Source organism: Myodes glareolus, chromosome 6 (assembly GCF_982192425.1).
Source record: "Myodes glareolus chromosome 6, mMyoGla1.1, whole genome shotgun sequence".
In the NCBI taxonomy this organism is placed as follows: domain Eukaryota; kingdom Metazoa; phylum Chordata; class Mammalia; order Rodentia; family Cricetidae; genus Myodes; species Myodes glareolus.
This window is the reverse complement of record NC_142031.1, coordinates 39607264-39623915: the sequence shown is the minus strand read 5'-3', so window position 1 is coordinate 39623915 and position 16652 is coordinate 39607264. Positions and strand designations below refer to the sequence as shown.

At 48.2% G+C, this 16652-nt stretch overlaps 1 long non-coding RNA gene across 1 annotated transcript in view; it reads left to right on the top strand.

The window, feature by feature from the left end:
- Positions 1 to 3367: 3367 nt before the first annotated feature.
- The window catches only part of LOC125413427 (uncharacterized), an 18948-nt gene continuing 5663 nt past the window's right edge, over positions 3368 to 16652 (top strand). Inside the window, exons 1-2 of the long non-coding RNA XR_007235991.3 lie at positions 3368 to 3500; positions 8494 to 8598. This is a non-coding gene — a long non-coding RNA (uncharacterized LOC125413427). The remainder of the gene's footprint in view (positions 3501 to 8493; positions 8599 to 16652) is intronic.

The window sequence follows — 16652 nt, the reverse complement described above, 5'->3', positions numbered from 1 at the left end:
AAACCATCTGTAGCTCTAGTACCAGAGGACCCAGCTCCCTCTCCTGACATCCATGGACATGAGGCACACATATAGTATATACCTACACCTACTATATCTAGGCTGACCAAGGGTTCCAAAAAACAAGTACACACAGTAGGGCTAAATCCTGGTCCCACTGCCAGTGGCCCCTCAGTCTGCCCCAGCCATGCAGCTGTCACCCACATTCAATTTGGTCTTACGCTGATTCCTTCCCTGTCAAGCCCGAGTTGGTGAGCTCCCATTAGCTCAGGTAAACTGTTTCAGTGGGTGTCCCCATTATGGTTTTGACCTCTTTGTTCATTTTCTCATTCCTTCCACTCTTCAACTGGACTTTGGGAACTCAGTCCAGTGCTCTGCTGTGGATCTCTCCCTCTGCTTCCATCGCTTGCTGGTTGAAGGTTCTATGGTGACATCTGAAATAGCCGTCAATCTGACTACAGGGCAAGTCCAGTTCGGGCACCCTCTCCACTACTGCTTAGGGTCTTAGCTGGGGTCATCCTTGTTGATTCCTGGGAATTTATCTAATGCCAGATTTCTTGCTAACCTCATAATGGCTCCCTCAATCAAGGTATCTCTTTCCTTGCCCTCAGTCTCTGTCCTTCCCCCATCTCAACCATCCTGTTCCCTCAAGTTTTCCTCCCTCTCCCCTCCTCCTCCCCTTTTGCCCTTCCTGATCCCCCCACCCCCAAGCTCCCAATTTTTCCAGGATATCTTGTCTATTTCCCCTTCCCAGGGGGAATCTATATGTCTTTCTTAAGATTCACCTTGTTACTTAGCTTCTCTGGGGTCATGGACTATAGGCTCATTATCCTTTGCTTTACAGCTAGAATCTACTTATGAGTAAGTTCATACCATGCTCATCTTTCTGTGTCTGAGTTACCTCATTCATAATGTTTTTTTTCAATTCCATCCATTTGCATGCAAATTTCAAGATGTCATTCTTTTTTTAACCACTGAGTAGTACTCCATTGTGTAAATGTACCACATTTTCTTTATCCATTCTTCAATTGAGGGGTATCTAGGTTGTTTCTAGGTTCTGGATCTTACAAATAATGCTGCTATGAACATAACTGAACAAATGTCCTTGTAGTATGATTGAGCATCCTTTGGATATATACCCAAGAGTGGTATCACTGGGTCTTGAGGTAGGTTGATTCCCAATTTTCTGAGAAACTGCCATACTGATTTCCAGAGTGGTTGTACAAGTTTGCATTCCCACCAGCAATGGAGGAGTGTTTCCCTTACTCCACATCCTCTCTAGCATAAGCTATCATTGGTGCTTTTGATCTTAGCCATTCTGAGAGGTGGTATCTCAGAGTCAATTTGATTTGCATTTCCCTGATGGCTAAGGATGTTGAACATTTTCTGAAGTGTTTTTCAGCCATTTGAGATTCTTCTGTTGAGAATTCTCTGTTTAGATCTGTACCTATTTTTTATTTGATTACTTGGTTACTTGATTACTTTGATTACTTGAAAGGAAGACTTGTTGAGCAAGAACTTTAAGTCTTTAAAGAAAGAAATTGAAGAAGTTACCAGAAAATGGAAAAATCTTCTATGCTCTTGGATAGGTAGGATCAACATAGTAAAAATGGCAGCCCTACCAAAAGCGGTTTATAGACTCAGTGCAATCCCCCATCAAAATCCAACACAGTTCTTCACAGACCTTGAAAGCACAATACTCAACTTCATATGGAAAAACAAACAAAAAACCCAGGATAGCCAAAACAATCGTGTACAATTCGTGTACAATAAAGGAACTTCTGGAGGCATCACCATCCCTGACATCAAACTCTATTACAGAGCTACAGTAATGAAAATAGTTGGTATTGGCATAAAAACAGAGGGGTTGACCAATGGAATCAAATAGAAGACCCGGATATTAATCCATATACCTATGTACACCTGATTTTGACAAAGAAGTTAAAATTATACAATGGAAAAAAGAAAGTCCCTTCAACAAATGGTGCTGGCATAACTGGATGTCAACCTGTAGAAGAATGCAAATAGATCCGCATCTATCCCTGTGCACAAAACTCAAGTCCCAATGTATTAAAGACCTCAATATAAATCTGACCATACTGAACCTTACAGAAGAAAAAGTGGGAAGTAGCCTTCATTGCATGGGTACAGGAATTCACTTCCTAAATACAACACCAGTAGCACAGACACTGGGAGAAAAAAAATACATAAATGTGACCTCCTGAAACTAAAACATAATTTCTAAATAAAATCTTTTTTAAAAGAAGGAAAAGTCTAATTCAAATCCAGGGGTTTGGAACACTGGTGTCACTCAAGTCCAAGGGGCTCTGGGCTTGGACAATGTCTGAGTTTCTTACAGCTCTGAGTTGCATCTTCTTCCTAAAACAGGTCTGCACCCTGCCCAGGCCCCCTGCAAAGGCTCAGCTCATCTGTAATCTGAGAAGCAGGAGAATGCAGAACCACAGACCTCAAACTGCCAGATCCAGCAAATTAGGATCTGTGCTAAACATACGCCCACCCGAGAGCACAGCTTGGGGAAAAGCTAAACCTCCACTCTGCAGACAGAAGCCCAAGTAGCTGCCCCACGGCCAGGGAAGGCTCTGGCCCATTGGAAATAGAGCAGATCAGCCAGGGAGGCAGCCGGGGAGCCAGCAAGTGGCTCCTTAAGGCTGTGCGCTTCAGGACCTAGTTGTCAACAGCCTAACAAGGCTAGGCTTCAGCCACTATCCTCCCGGGATTGGTTCCCAATCCCCACTGCTGTGCTCCAGGGCTGGATGGGAAACTACGAGATGACTCCTTCCTTTTCATCTCCTTTCTCAAGGAAAACAACTTCCAACTCCCCGTGGAGTGCATTCCTCCACTGTGAAGTCTTCCCAAACCCATCTCCCCCAATCTCTCAGAAAGGAGGGAGGGGGGCTTGGCGGCTCCTTCAGTGAGACTTCTAAAAAAGTCTCTGCCGATGGCGGCAGTCGGAGAACGTGAGGGGGCAGAAGAGAACTGAGGCCATCTACAGTTACGAGCAGTGAGGAAAATGAATAAGGATCAACAGCGCAAGACCCACTCCGTAGGCCCGGGATGCCCCAGGGACAGCGGGAGACCCGGTGGTCTCCGCCCTGACTGAGTCTGCAGAGTACCCCATCAGTCACAGTCCTAGATCGCTACAGTTGGAACGAGATGGCCACGGCCATCGTCTAATATCCCAAAGACAAATGCTTTTTATCATGCATGCCAAATCTAATTGATTGGTAAGGGTGAAACTCTGTGTTGGAAATGATTCTGAGCTATCTGGGTCCGGGGCGGGGGGCGGGGGCGGGGGCGGGGGGGCGGGACTGTAATTGATTGGCAGTTGTCTCCCGAGGAGTGGCGCTGTTGGCACCACGGGTTGGCCATGCCTGCTGTAGTCCAACCCTCCCACATTACCAATGGGGGGAGACTGAGTCCCAGAGCCCAGCGTGTGTAGGGGTTCCTCCCCAGTCTTCTCAGGAAGCCAGCTGGTTTGGGTAAGTGGCACCCAGTCCTGACCTCAGGACTACACGTGTCAGATCCAAGGGCAGTCTCCAAGAAGCAAGGCAACCACTGGCATGGGTTAGCTGGGTTAGTTGCTTAGCTTCCTGAAGACAGATGGTAGATGCGTTTATCACCTTGGACTGGCCAGTTAGCGCAACTGAGGCAGGTGACATGGCAGACCTTCATAGTCACCCTGAGACTAGTGGTCAGTTTGCTCAGAACAGGACCTGTGGGTGAGATTAGCTAAATATTTGGGCACAGGACAATCAGATCCCCCAAATAGTCAGTGGAGTTGCCCACATAGGATGAATTACTGTCCAGCATATGTGGGCTGAGCTGGCCCAGCGGCTCTACCCACAACCTCACCTCTTTTGTGCCTCTCCTCAAGCCCCGCCAACCCACTTCATTTCCTTCTCTTCCAAGCCTGACCTCGCTTCTCTTGGCAGAGAGGCCTTCTGTGGTGTACTAGGCTCCTTAGACAAGCCTTCCTGGCCCACCACACCTGCTGATCAGTTCCACTACCCGGAGTCGGCCACAGCGCAAACACTAACCAGGCTACTTTCCATTTTTGAAACTGGGGACCCTGGGACCTGAGAAAGAAAAGAATTCACCTGATGTCACACAGCGGGGACAGATCCAGGGTGCCTGGCCCTTACTCTGGGGGTTGCCCTGAGTAAATACATCCTATAGAGTTTATCCCAGCTTCATTTACTCCTCAGAACAGCACAGATAACTTCTGAGGATGCCCAGGGCAGGTCCTGAGAAAAGGTCTGGGTGGCCAGGAACACATGAAGGGAGCCTGTTAAAGGTGTAAGGTGGGGTGCTTGAAGGTAACCAGGCTATAGGAAAGGACCCATGTGGTGGAAAATATAGCAGGGCTGCTCAGAGGTCCAGTCACCACCTCCTGGGAGCACCTCTCATCTCCAGACACTTGTCCCAACGAGCCCTAGGGAATAAGCCACCTCCTTAGGTCCTCATCGTGAGCGGAACAATCCTCTCTATGGGGTGCTAGAAGAGAAGCTAACTCTTGCCTAAGAAATACGCTGATGTGCAAAAAGACATTGGTGGGGGGCCAAGAGCTAAGGCTGTAGAGACAGCCCCAGGCTGAGCTCTGTCTGGGACAAGAGCTCGGGGTGTAGAGAGACAGTCCTGGCTTGACACTTAGAACCTCAAAGATTGACCAAGTTTCCAGATCTCTTTGGGCCGCAGTTTCTTCATGTGCCAAGCCAGAACTGAAAGATTACTGCCCCTCAGAAAGCTGTGGTGAGGGCTGACGAGCCCAGGGCCTGGGAAGCAGCCCAGTTAGTAGCTAGCATAAGTGAAGCCCTGGGTTCAGTCAGTAGCACATACACTAGGCATGGTGGTGCATTCCTGCAATCCTGGGGCGTTGGAGGTAAGAGGATTAGAAGTTTAAAGCTATCATCCGGGAGTTCAAGGCTAGCCTGAGTACAGGCTACCCTGTGTCACAAAAGGGAAAGGGGGATTAAGGAGATTACTGGTGGGAAAGGCTTGGTGCATGGCACCCACTAGCAGGCAATCAAACATAGATTCTTTCCTTTTAATGTAATGCTTCAGGGCCTTACCTCCCACACCTCTTCCAGGAAGCCTCCTCTGAATACTTTAGCCTATCCATGCACCCTGCTCTGGGAGGACTTCCAAGAACATCTGCCTGTGCTCCGCACTGGGAGCCTCCAGTCCCAGGGTCCCCACACTTCTTCCTACCAGTGTGCTCCTCAACCTTTGAGGGAAGGACTCAGGGAGTACTGAACAAAGTGGCCAAAAGGATCCTGCCGCTCATCCCTCTCCACCCATTTTACCCACCCCCTTCGGGTTTTCCAACCCCTTGTCTACTTTGTTCCTCATGCTTCTGTCTCCACGTCTCTGGGGCTCTGTTTGCAGGGGGGCGGGGGTTGAGTCTTCATGCACACACACAGCCCAGAAAGCATCCAGTTGCTCCCGGGCCGCCTGCCAGCAATTGAGTGACCTGCAGCTTCCTCCCCAAATCACATTCCACTGGCACGGATCTTGCCCCGCCTGACGCCAGCCTCCCAACTCGCCCCCAGAGCAAACATTTCCAGTTGGCAGCCTGGCCTTGTTTTTCTGAGGCCCTAATTCAGTCTCCCTTGTAGAAAACAGAAAACAAAATGCGTGGGACCAAAAACTGCAACAAAATAAACTTTAAAAAGAGAGGGCTGGAGGGTGAGGGCTTCGCTCCAAGGCACATGGAAAAATAGAAGCTTCAAGGGGTGCAAAGGGTTTTAAGAAGCAAACCCACATGCTGCCCATCACCCCACCTCTCATGCTGGCTGGGAAGCTGAGACCGATTCATTCAGGCTGCCGCTAAAGACGACTCTGTTCTCATTCATAGCTGAGCGCTTAGAGGACAGGAGACAAAGATGATGAGGGGCTGGAGACTGGGGAGAGGGCGGCCGAGCTTCGGCATCCACGTTTGTTCCAAAGGGGAAATTACAGGAAGAAAAACAAACACGGCCAGCCAGATTTGAAGGCCAGTCCGTGCGGCATCGGGGCGCTAGAGGGACAGGGTGTGTGTACGTGTGTTAGCGTGTGTGCATGCCTGTGGGCGCCACTGGGTTTGCCTTCTCAAAATAAGGGCTGCTCAGTGGAAAGATGTCATAAGCCAGGCTGGGGCGGCCAGGGGATGGGCCAGTCAGGGAGGGCCGAGGCTGGCGCCCGGGCCTGCTCATGAGGTCAGGCAAAGGCCAGGTGTCAGAGCAAGGGAGTGTCGCCAAGGCCTGTTAGCCAAGGGCCAGGGCGTGTGGGGACAGGATTCTGAAGGTCAGTGTCAATGGGGGTCCTTCTTCAGGGAAGAGATGGCCTCTCAGCTTCACTAATGGACACAGTCTGGGGACATGTTGCTTATCTCGGTCCTCAGGCAATGGCTCTGGAGGTGTAGGGTAAGTGAGGGTGCAGGAGGAGGGGAAGGGAGGAGGTAGAAGAGGAGAGGGGTCAGAGAGGAGGTCAGCAATTCACAGAGTGAGGACAGACAGACAGATGCCATCAACACACAGATGAGAAGAGCAACCAAAAGTATGATAGTGAGGAACCAGGGTGCTGGGAGCAGTCAAGGCACTCAGGTGGAAGTTGCCTCCCCTCCACCCAAGCCAGAAAGCTTGTCAGGCTTTAGGGATGAGGGACACTCACAGGAGAAGGTGAGCTAGTCAAGACAGCTAGAAAACTAGAGTGAGAGTTGGGAGAAAATGGGAGCCACACAGCTTCCCCTTTCTCTATGGTGCCAGCTCCCACATAGTGAAGACCTTGGGGATGGGGAACTAGCTGGGTGAATGAGACCTGGGGGGACTTGATGGGATCTGAAGTGGCTGTGGGACCGAGCAGTGACATATAGGGTTGTTGGAGCAGGAAGTCACTCATGTAGAACAAGGGAGAAAAGCCAGTGTCTCCCAGAGGGACGCCATGACAGGAGCACCGGGGGTGTGTCACTAGAAGTGCCTCCCTACCATTCCTTCGGCCTGCTGGATTGACGGGCTCCAAAGGAGCTGAACTTCGGATGGCCAGCCTGGAAGTTTTTTCCTCCTCTAGAAGAGGCTGAGAAATCCTTAGCCCTTGGCCCTTCTCCAGTTGGTCCCCAGACCTAGGACCCCAAGGACTTCCATTTGCGCTCACAGTCTTCAAGCAAAGTAGTTCACAAACTTGTCCAAAGGACATTCTTACCAAAATAGCATTCTACCCAAAGTCATTCTTATGCCAAAGAAATGAGTCTCTGCTGGCCTGGAGAAGCCAGGGGGTAGGGATGGAGGTTGGAAGAACCCTAGAAAATTGGTCAACTAGTTTTCAAGTTCACTGTATTGTTGGGAACCCCCAAGGACTATTTTTGTAAAATAGTCTATTCTATTTAGTCAGGTCTCAGAAGGACAAGGTGTCTCTCCTAAAAGTCTTTCAAAAATCTATTTTTAAAGATGTGTTGTCTATGTGTGTGCATGTGCATGTGAGCGTGTGGAGCCAGAAGTCAATGTTGTCTATGTGTGTACGTGTGAACATGTGAACATATGGAGGTCAGAAGTCAATGCTGTCTATGTGTGTACGTGTGAACATGTGAACATATGGAGGTCAGAAGTCAATGTTGTCTGTGTGTGTACGTGTGAACATGTGAACATATGGAGGTCAGAAGTCAATGTTGTCTATGTGTGTACGTGTGAACATGTGAACATATGGAGGTCAGAAGTCAATGCTGTCTATGTGTGTACATGTGCATGTGAGCACATGGAGCCAGAAGTCAATGCTGCCTCCTCCTTGGTCTCTCTCATCCTATTTTTGTTATAATTTATTTATTTTTGTTTTATGTGCATTGATGTTTTACCTGCATGTGTGTTTATGTGAGGATGTCAGATTCCCTGGAACTGGAGTTACAGTTATGAGCTGCCCTGTGGGTGCTGGGATTGAATCCAGGTCCTCTGGAAGAGCAGCTGGTGCTCTTAACCACTGACCCATCTGTCTAGCCCCCTTCTCACCCTATTTTTTGAGGCAACTGTCTCTCGCTGAAACGGGAGCTCACTGACTCCGCTGGGCTGACTGGCCAGCAAGGCCCAGGCCTGTCTCCGCCTCTCCCGTGAGCTACCGTCACTGTTCTTTTGGTAGTGGTGGGTTTTCCCCCATCGTGGGGTCTAAGGATTTGAACTCAGATCTTCATGTTTGTGCAGCAACCACTTTACCAACTGAGCCAGCTCCCCCGCTCCCCAATGTCTCTGTATTAGCATTTTGAACTCAAGGACTTTCAATATGCAAATAGCCCTACTTATCCAGTGTGAGTGCCTTCAGGTTGGCACCTGAGTCCTTCTGTCGTGGTCCTGCTGGTGTGTGAGATCTTACTTGCTTTCTAGTACAAGATGTTCTGGGCTTATCTTAGTCACTGACCTGGAAACGGGCAATTCTCCAGGCAGTGTCGCTCCTTCCTGTGGGAGAGAAGACTCATCCCTGTTCTCAGAAACAGTGTGTGTTCTCTGCTTCTAGGTTTTCTCCAAGAAGGATTTGCATTCAGGGCAGGGCCACCCAAAGGATGTGGCATTATGAAACTAAGTGTGACTCTCCAAGATCGGAGGCTATCAGTCCTGAAAGGTAAGCTTTGTCTGGTGGATGGCACCTCTCCCCTCCCAGAGACTAATCTTGGCCCCAGGGTTGGCCGCAGTGCACAGCTTCTTTTGGATACGTGTTAAATGTGAGGGGCTAAGGCACTAAAATCACACTTCCCAGGAGCTGAGCTTCTAAGCCAAAGTTCTTCCGACAGCACGATCAAAGTATTTTTCATATTACATTTTTCTGTTTTAAAATATTTATTTTATCAATGTATGTGTATGAATGTTTTGCCTGCATGTATGTGTGACCATCTCCCTGGCCCAAGGTACTTTAAATGAAATCTGTCAGGCAAACTTCCTAAGCACACAAATTGGCAAACAGAAAGCACTAGGAAATAGTACAGATCCAAATACTGCCTGTCTGGAGACTCCTTGTGTGCCCATGGAGTTTCTGGACGTTCTGCTAGATGTCCTGTCTGTGTGAGACCCTTGATATCCACTTTGTTATAAAACAGAGTCAGGGTGATGTGTGGTAACAATGCCTGTAATTCCAGTGCTGTGGCTCAGGCCGGAGGGCTGTGAGTTCCGGGCCAGCCTGGGCTACATGAAACCTAAAACAGAAGAAGACTAGGCAAAGACAAAGATGAGAAAGACAAAAATGGTGAAGATGAAGATAAAAAAAAAAATGAGGAGGAGGAAGGGAGGACAGTGCCAATGGGAAAAAGAAAGTATTCTCAAGCCTAATAACTGGGTTCAGTTCTAGGAACCTACATGGTATGGAGAGAGAGCCATGTCCTACATATTGTTCTCTGGCTTCCACATGCATGCCACGCACTCGTGTCCATACACATGCAAACACATAAAGGTAAAAGGGCACGAGAGCATGGTGGCGCACGCCTCTAATCCCAGCACTCGGGAGGCAGAGCTAGGAGGATCTCGGTGAGTTCGAGCCCAGCCTGGTCTAAATAGTAAGTTCAGGCCAGAAACCCTCTCTTAAAAAAACCAAAACCAAAATAATAATAATAATAATAAAGTGAGGGAGGGGAAGAGGGAAGGTGGGAGGAAGTGGGGTTGGGAGTGTGTCTCAGCGATAGAGCATTTGCCTAGCCTGTGTGAGGCTCTCATTCCCTTTCCCAGGATCCAGAAGCAACCCACACCAACCCCACAGATACAGTGGTAACATTAGACCATGGAGGGAGGAATTTCCCAGTTGCAAAAGGAGCCTCCAGATGAAATAAGTCCGTGGGTGGATGCTTCTAGGGATAACACACAAATGCACAAGGCATGTGCAAGCCAATAAAGGACAGAGAGAGTTTGTGTGAACATGGACCATCAGAGCCTCCGAACTCTTCCCCCGGCGTCTGAGGCTGCTCTGGAAGCAGCTGTCTCTCTGTGGTAGCTGATAGGTGTGGCCACCCCTTGTCTATGCCTACGTTAGCAGCAGCAGCATCTGCCTCTTCTCCCTTTAAAGCTTGGGTGAGGCTATGAAATTCACTCTAACCTGTGTGTCCCAAGCGGCCATGCCTCCTCCGTACAGGAGCCTCAAAATCGTGTGCTCTGCCAGATGTCTTTGTCCTGCCTCTGCAGCCATGATGCTCACGCCAGGTGTTCTTTCATGGTGACCATGCCTTGAAGTTTTCCCTCTGATCTGTGGGGCAGATTGGGTGTGGTCAAGAATAAACACTGACCGGGCGTTGGTGGTGCACGCATTTAATCCCAGCACTCTAGAGGCAGAGGCAGATGGGTCTGTGTGAGTTCGAGGTAGGCTGGACAACAAAATCAGTTCCAGAACAGCCAGGACTGCTTCATAGAGAAACCCTGTCTCCAAAAACCAACCAAACAGACAAAAGAGAATAAACCATGAGGGCACCTGTTGAACATGAAAAGGAGCCTGGCTTGGCTGTGAGCAGCCACGGGGCACTTGCAATGGGTTATAACTCCAGTTCCAGGGAATGAAACACCATCTTCTGATCTCCATGCAACATACATACACAAATATACAGACAGGCAAAACACCCATGTATATAAAAATAATATAATTTAAGAAAAAAAAAGAAACCTTGATTGATTTAACTGCTAAGATTTAAAGTTGTCACCAAAATACAGTGTATCCTAGCCCAAATACTCACACTCCGTATCTTCCTTTGTGCGTGTGTGCGTGTGTGTGCATGTGTGTGTGTGTGTGTGTGTGTGTGTGTGTGTGTGCACTGTGCCAGTATGCATGTGTGGTGGTCAGAAACCAACTCTGTCATACTCCACCTTATTTCTCAAGATGTGATCTTTCACTGTTGCTGCTAGCCTGGCTAGCCAACAAGCTCCAGAGATTTACCTGTCTCCACCCTTCCAAATACTGAAGGCACTCTTCACTATGCCTGGCCGTATTTTCCAGTGTGAGCCACTGATAAAGAGATACAGGAGACCTGGGGATCCAAACTTTGGTTCTATGCTTGTATAGCCAGCACCTAACCCCTCAGGCATCTCCCCAGACCTCTGTGTGGCCCCCTCCCTGCTGCGTCCCTCCCCCTTCTCCTCCTCCTCTCCCTCTTCCTCCTCCCCCTCTCTTTTTCTCTCTCTGTCCATTTTTATGGTCTGTTACGCCCTCTTTTCCCCCTGGACTCTAGGACAGTTTGGTCTTCATTTGTACCTTCTTTTGCTTTCTGCCCCCACTGCGCTTTTGCTTGGCCCCGCATCCTCTCCTCTAGGCTACACTCTGCTCTGCAGCCCTGCGTCTGACAGCCTCGTTCTTCAGGGCATCTTCATTTAGAGAGTCAGTGGAAATCCATGGGCTCTGGCTCCTCTTTTCATGCAATATGGATTATCAGACAGCCACCTGAACTGCCTCTTTATGCCAGATATGGATCCTAAAGAGCTCTGGTGAAGGGGACAAGTCAGGAGATGGCATTTCGTGACACAAAACCTAGCACCTGCTCCAGGGTGCAGGGCCACCTGGAAAAGACTAGGAGCAGACCCGCCTTACTACTCCCCTACCCCCACCCCAGAGCAGAGAGACGGGACGGATACAGGATGCCTTTGGTTAAGCATGAGGTCATGTTAACCTCCCCGTCTCTAAGATGCTAAACATCTGGCCGAAACCAGAGCAGTGTAGCCGAACATCTGGATACTCGCTCTGCTCAGCATGGAACAGCTGCACGCTTGGCAGCATCTGCGTGAGTAACTGATGGGGGTCCCTTCTGTGTGCTTAACATCCCATCCATGCTTTCATTTGCCTTGTAACCAAAAACCAGACCTAAACTGGTTTAAATTTTAAAAGGGAAATGCTTAGCTTACTGGGCTGAGGAGCCCCAGGACAAGGTCGAGGTTGGGCTCTCAGTACGTGTTAATCTAGCCTCCGAATAGAATCCTCATGGACTCTGTTTCTTAGCTTTCTGCTGTCACGTTTACCACCTCCCTGCCCCAAACAAGGTCCCCTGGGTGGTCCCACATAGGTCACCAGAAGCCTGCTCTTGTTCACATCAGAAAAATAGGATCATATTTATCCCAGCATTCCTAGCAAAACCCTCAGTGCCTATTCTGTTTGGACAGGACTGGGTCACACATCCCAGAAGATCTAGACTCTGTGACCAGAGGTTCTTGGATGCTGGCTTAGTTGTCTGCTCCAGTTGAGAAACAGAGATGGAAGCAGCATCTGCTGAGCTTCCAGAATTGAACTGGAGAGTGGCAGGGAGAGGAACAAACAGGGACGTGGGGTTCAGCTGCTGCCAGGCAGAGGGAGGGGACTAAGATGAGGCCCACGAGGAACAAAGGGCATGATAACTAAAAGTACCCCACCCACTCAAGACCACGAGCTGCCTCTGCCCGCCCCCACTCAAGGCCAGGAGCTGATTCTGCCCCCCCCCACTCAAGGCCACGAGCTGACTCTGCCCTTCTCGGTTTTAATTTTTTAAAACTTATTTATTTAACTAATTTGTAGGCATGCAGCATGGTACACATGTGGAGATCAGATAACAACTCACAAGAGTTGGTTCTTTTTTCCCACATGTGGGACCTGGGGATTGAACTCGGGTCTTCCAGAATGGTAGCAAATGCTTTTATCCACTCTGCCAGTGATTCTTAACCTTCCTAATGATTCAACCCTTTAAGACAGTTCCTCATGTTGTGCTGACCCCCAACCATACAATTATCTTGTTGTTAGTTAGTTCATAACTGTAACTTTGCTGTTGTTTGAATCTTAATGTAAATATCTGATACGCAGGATATCTGATGTGTGACCCCTCAAGGGGTCATGACCCACAGGTTGAGAACCACTGCACTTAGCCATCTTACAAGCCAGATTCGGGCCTTCTGAGGGTGGCATACCTCCTTCCACTGTGCGTCGCTCCTGGATCGTTTGCTTCCCTCAGTGCCAGCTCTGCCTACACAGCAGACTACCCAAGACTTGCTGGCTTGAAACAATAAACATTTGTTCTGTGGGCCAGAAATCTGAAGGTGGTTTAGCTGGGGGAACTGGCTTGGGGGATCAGTCGTGAGGTGCAGTCCAAATGTCAGTGGGGGCTTCGGTCATCTGAAGGCTTTGCTGGGCCCGAAGAGCTAGTTCTAAAATGGCTGTTGGTAGAATGTCCTGGTTCTACCCCAAAGGGCTACTGATCCATATGTCTCGTGGCGTGGAAGCTGACTCCCCCAGAGTAAATGGTATGAAAGAGAAATGAATAAGCTATAAACTATACTGCCCTCAGCCAGGCGTAGTGGTGCACACTGCTAATCCCAGCACTCGAGAGGCAGAGAACTCCGAGTTCAAGGCCAGCCTGGTCTATAAAGTGAGTTCCAGGACAACCAGGACTAAATAGAGAAACCCCGTCTCCAAAAAAGAAAAAAAGAAGTCATACCCCATATCTCAGCTGCTGTCCATTAGAAATAAGTCACGAATCCGGGTGTAATCTACCTTCTGGAAGGAACGCCAAGGAGTTTGTAGACCTCTCTAGAGGTCCCACATGAGGGAATGACGTAAGTTGCCCTGAGGATGTGGTAGCACATATATGCAAGCCTAGCACTTGGGAACCAGAGATAGAAGGAGAAAGTTCAAAACCAACCTGAGCTGCATGGTAAGACCCTGCTTCAAAAAGCAGGGAGGGTCTGGGACTGTGGCTGAGACTCACTTAGATATAGAATGCTTGCCAGTGATTGAAAGGTCAGTGCTCAATCCCAGGCACTGTGAAAACAAACAAAACTCCCAAACGCTTAAATCATGGCTTCTTTACTTCCCGCTAAGACCTAGATAACATATGCTGATTCTTTTCTTGAGATTTATTTGGTTTTATTTTAAGTGTATGGGCGTTTTGCCTGAATGTGTGTCTGTGTGCACTGCATGCATGCCTAGTGCCCACAGAGCCTGGAAGAGGAGGGCAGATCCCCTGGACTAGAGGTGTAAGCAGTTGTAATCCATCATATGGGTGCTGGGGATTGAAGCTGGGTCCTCTGCAGTCCGCACTCTTAACCAGCGAGCCCTAGCTCCAGCCCTACATTTTCATTTCGTGTGCCAACTGCTTGGTTGGTTCTAACTGAGAAAGTGCTGGGATTGGCTATTAATGTCTGCCCTCAACCACACCAAAACCCTTTGTTCCTTAGTTCTTTGATAACAAGACAAAGAAAAGTAGAACTTTGCCCTTGCTCATGATCCAGCCTCAATGTGCTCAGAGAATGAACTAGGTGATGCCTCATGAACCAACTAAACCGCCCACCTCGTGGGAAAGGGTAGACCCATTCATTCCTACCTGTGGTTGACCTAGGGATGACAATGTGCCCAGTCTAGTCAAGATAAGGGCCGGCCTGGTAGAAATGTTCTGGGAAAGGATGCTCTCTAAACAAAACTGATGAGGAGAACACTTCCTTTGAAAGCAGTTTGGGGTTGGTGGCAAACATGGCAGCCTATGCATGGAATAGCAGCATTCCTGGCAGCAACAGGGTTCTTCTGGTCTAAAAACATCAAGAAAACTGGCTTGGGGGGCTGGCTTAGTAGAGTGCCTGCCATTCAAGCATAAGACCCAAGTTCAGTCCCCCTAAGATGTAAGCACATGGATGTGCCCCCGTCATCTCAGCGCCGCGGAGGAAGAGGCAGGGAGATCAGAGAAAAGACTGACTCGTGGCCAGTCAAGCTAGCTTAATTTCCAAGTTCTAGATGTGATGAGAAATCCCATCTCAAAAATTAGGTGGGGACACTGGAGAGATGACTTGATGTAGTTGGTTATTTTTTGCTTTTGGGGGGCCCACCAACCAGGTCCCAACTAAAAACACAGAGGCTTATTCTTTTTTATGAATGCCTGGCCTTAGCTTGGCTCATTTCTAGCCAGCTTGTGTTAAATTATCCCATCTATCTTTTGCCTCTGGGCTTTTACCTTTCTCTGTTTCTATATATCTTCTATTCCCTTCTCATTCCATGTCTGGCTGTGTGGCTGGGCGGCTGGCCCTTTCTTTTCTTGCTCCTTTTTCTCCTCCTCCCATATTTCTCCTCCTGTGTATCCTCTCTGCCTGCCAGCCCCACCTATCCTTTCTCCTGCCTTGCTATTGGCCATTCAGCTCTTTATTAGACTATTCAGGTGTTTTAGACAGGAAAGTAATACAAGGTTCACAGAGTTAAACAAATGCAACATAAAAGAATGCACCATGTCTTTGCATCATGTTCCACAGCATAAACAAGCATAACACATCTTTTTTAAAAGATTTATTTATTATTTTTACAGTGTTAAACCTGCGTATGTGCCTGCATGCCATAAGAGAGCATCAACTCTTATTATAGATGGTTGTGAGCCACCATGTGGTTGCTGGGAGTTGAACTTGGAACATCTTAAAGAACAGCCGATATTCTTAACCTCTGAGCCATCTCTCTAGCCCAAATGTAACATATATTAAAATAATATTCCTCAACAGTTAAAAGCATAGGCTGCTCTTCCAGAGGATCTGGGTTCAATTCCTAGCACCCATATGGCAGCTAACAACCGTTTATAACTCTAGTTCCAGGTGATCTGACACCCTCTTCTGGCCTCCCAGGAGATCACACACACATGTGGTACACTGACATGACATTCAGGCAAAACACTCATGCATATAAAATCAAATTAAAACAAATTAAACTTTAATTTAAATTAATGTAGAGAGTGATTGAAGAAGAATCCTGATGCTGACCTCCCATGCATACCTGACATACGTGTGCATCCACACATGTGAACACAGACATACACACATGCAGACACTCAAAGGTTAGATCTACAGGGCTGGTAAGATGGCTTATCAGGCCAAAGGGCTCGATGTGCAAGCTTGACAACCTGAGTTTGATCCCTTGGATTTGAAAGAAAACCAATTCCCAGAAGTTATCCTCTGGCCTCCACACGCACCTCTGCATGTGCCTTCCACCCCACTCCACACTCATAAATAAAATAAAAAGTTAGAAAGAAATTTTGGAAGGGTATTGTTCCTGGCAGCCTGACTGCCACCTTACATCCAAAAGGAAGCACTGTGAGGGTTCTGGGAGGTGGAACAAGAGCCCAAGCATCAAGGCGATGTTGGATGGAGTCCTCAGGACTTGCTCTGAGAGATGTAGATGCTCTTGTTGAACGTTTTGGGTGTGAAACCAATTGTAGCCTAATTGCTACATGGGACAGTCCTATCCAGTGTATATACCTTTACTACCTTGAAGAAAGCCCCTCAAGTTCTTTCTTAAATGCCAAAAAACTACTTAATTCTATTGACATTGCTCCCCAGCTATCCTCAGAAACCTTTTCCCAGCTTAAGAGACAATTAGATCTTGACCTTCATCTTCTTTATTTTTATTTTACTTAGCTTATTTGCATATCTATATGTGTGCTGGTTCCTGAGTGTGTACACGTGTGTAAGTATGTACATGTGTGAGTGTGTACACGTGTGTGGGGGTGATAAGTACAGAAACCAGAGGTTGGCATTAGTTTGCTTACTGATTTGCTTTATGTCTTATTAGAAAAAGAGTGTGCGCCTGTGTGTTACACTTTTACTTGGTATGCACATACCACTGTGCACATGTGGCTGTCAGAGGACAGCTTGTAGGAGTTGATTCTCACCTCTGCCCTGTGGGACCCAAGGATGACACCCAGGTCATCAGGTTACCCACTG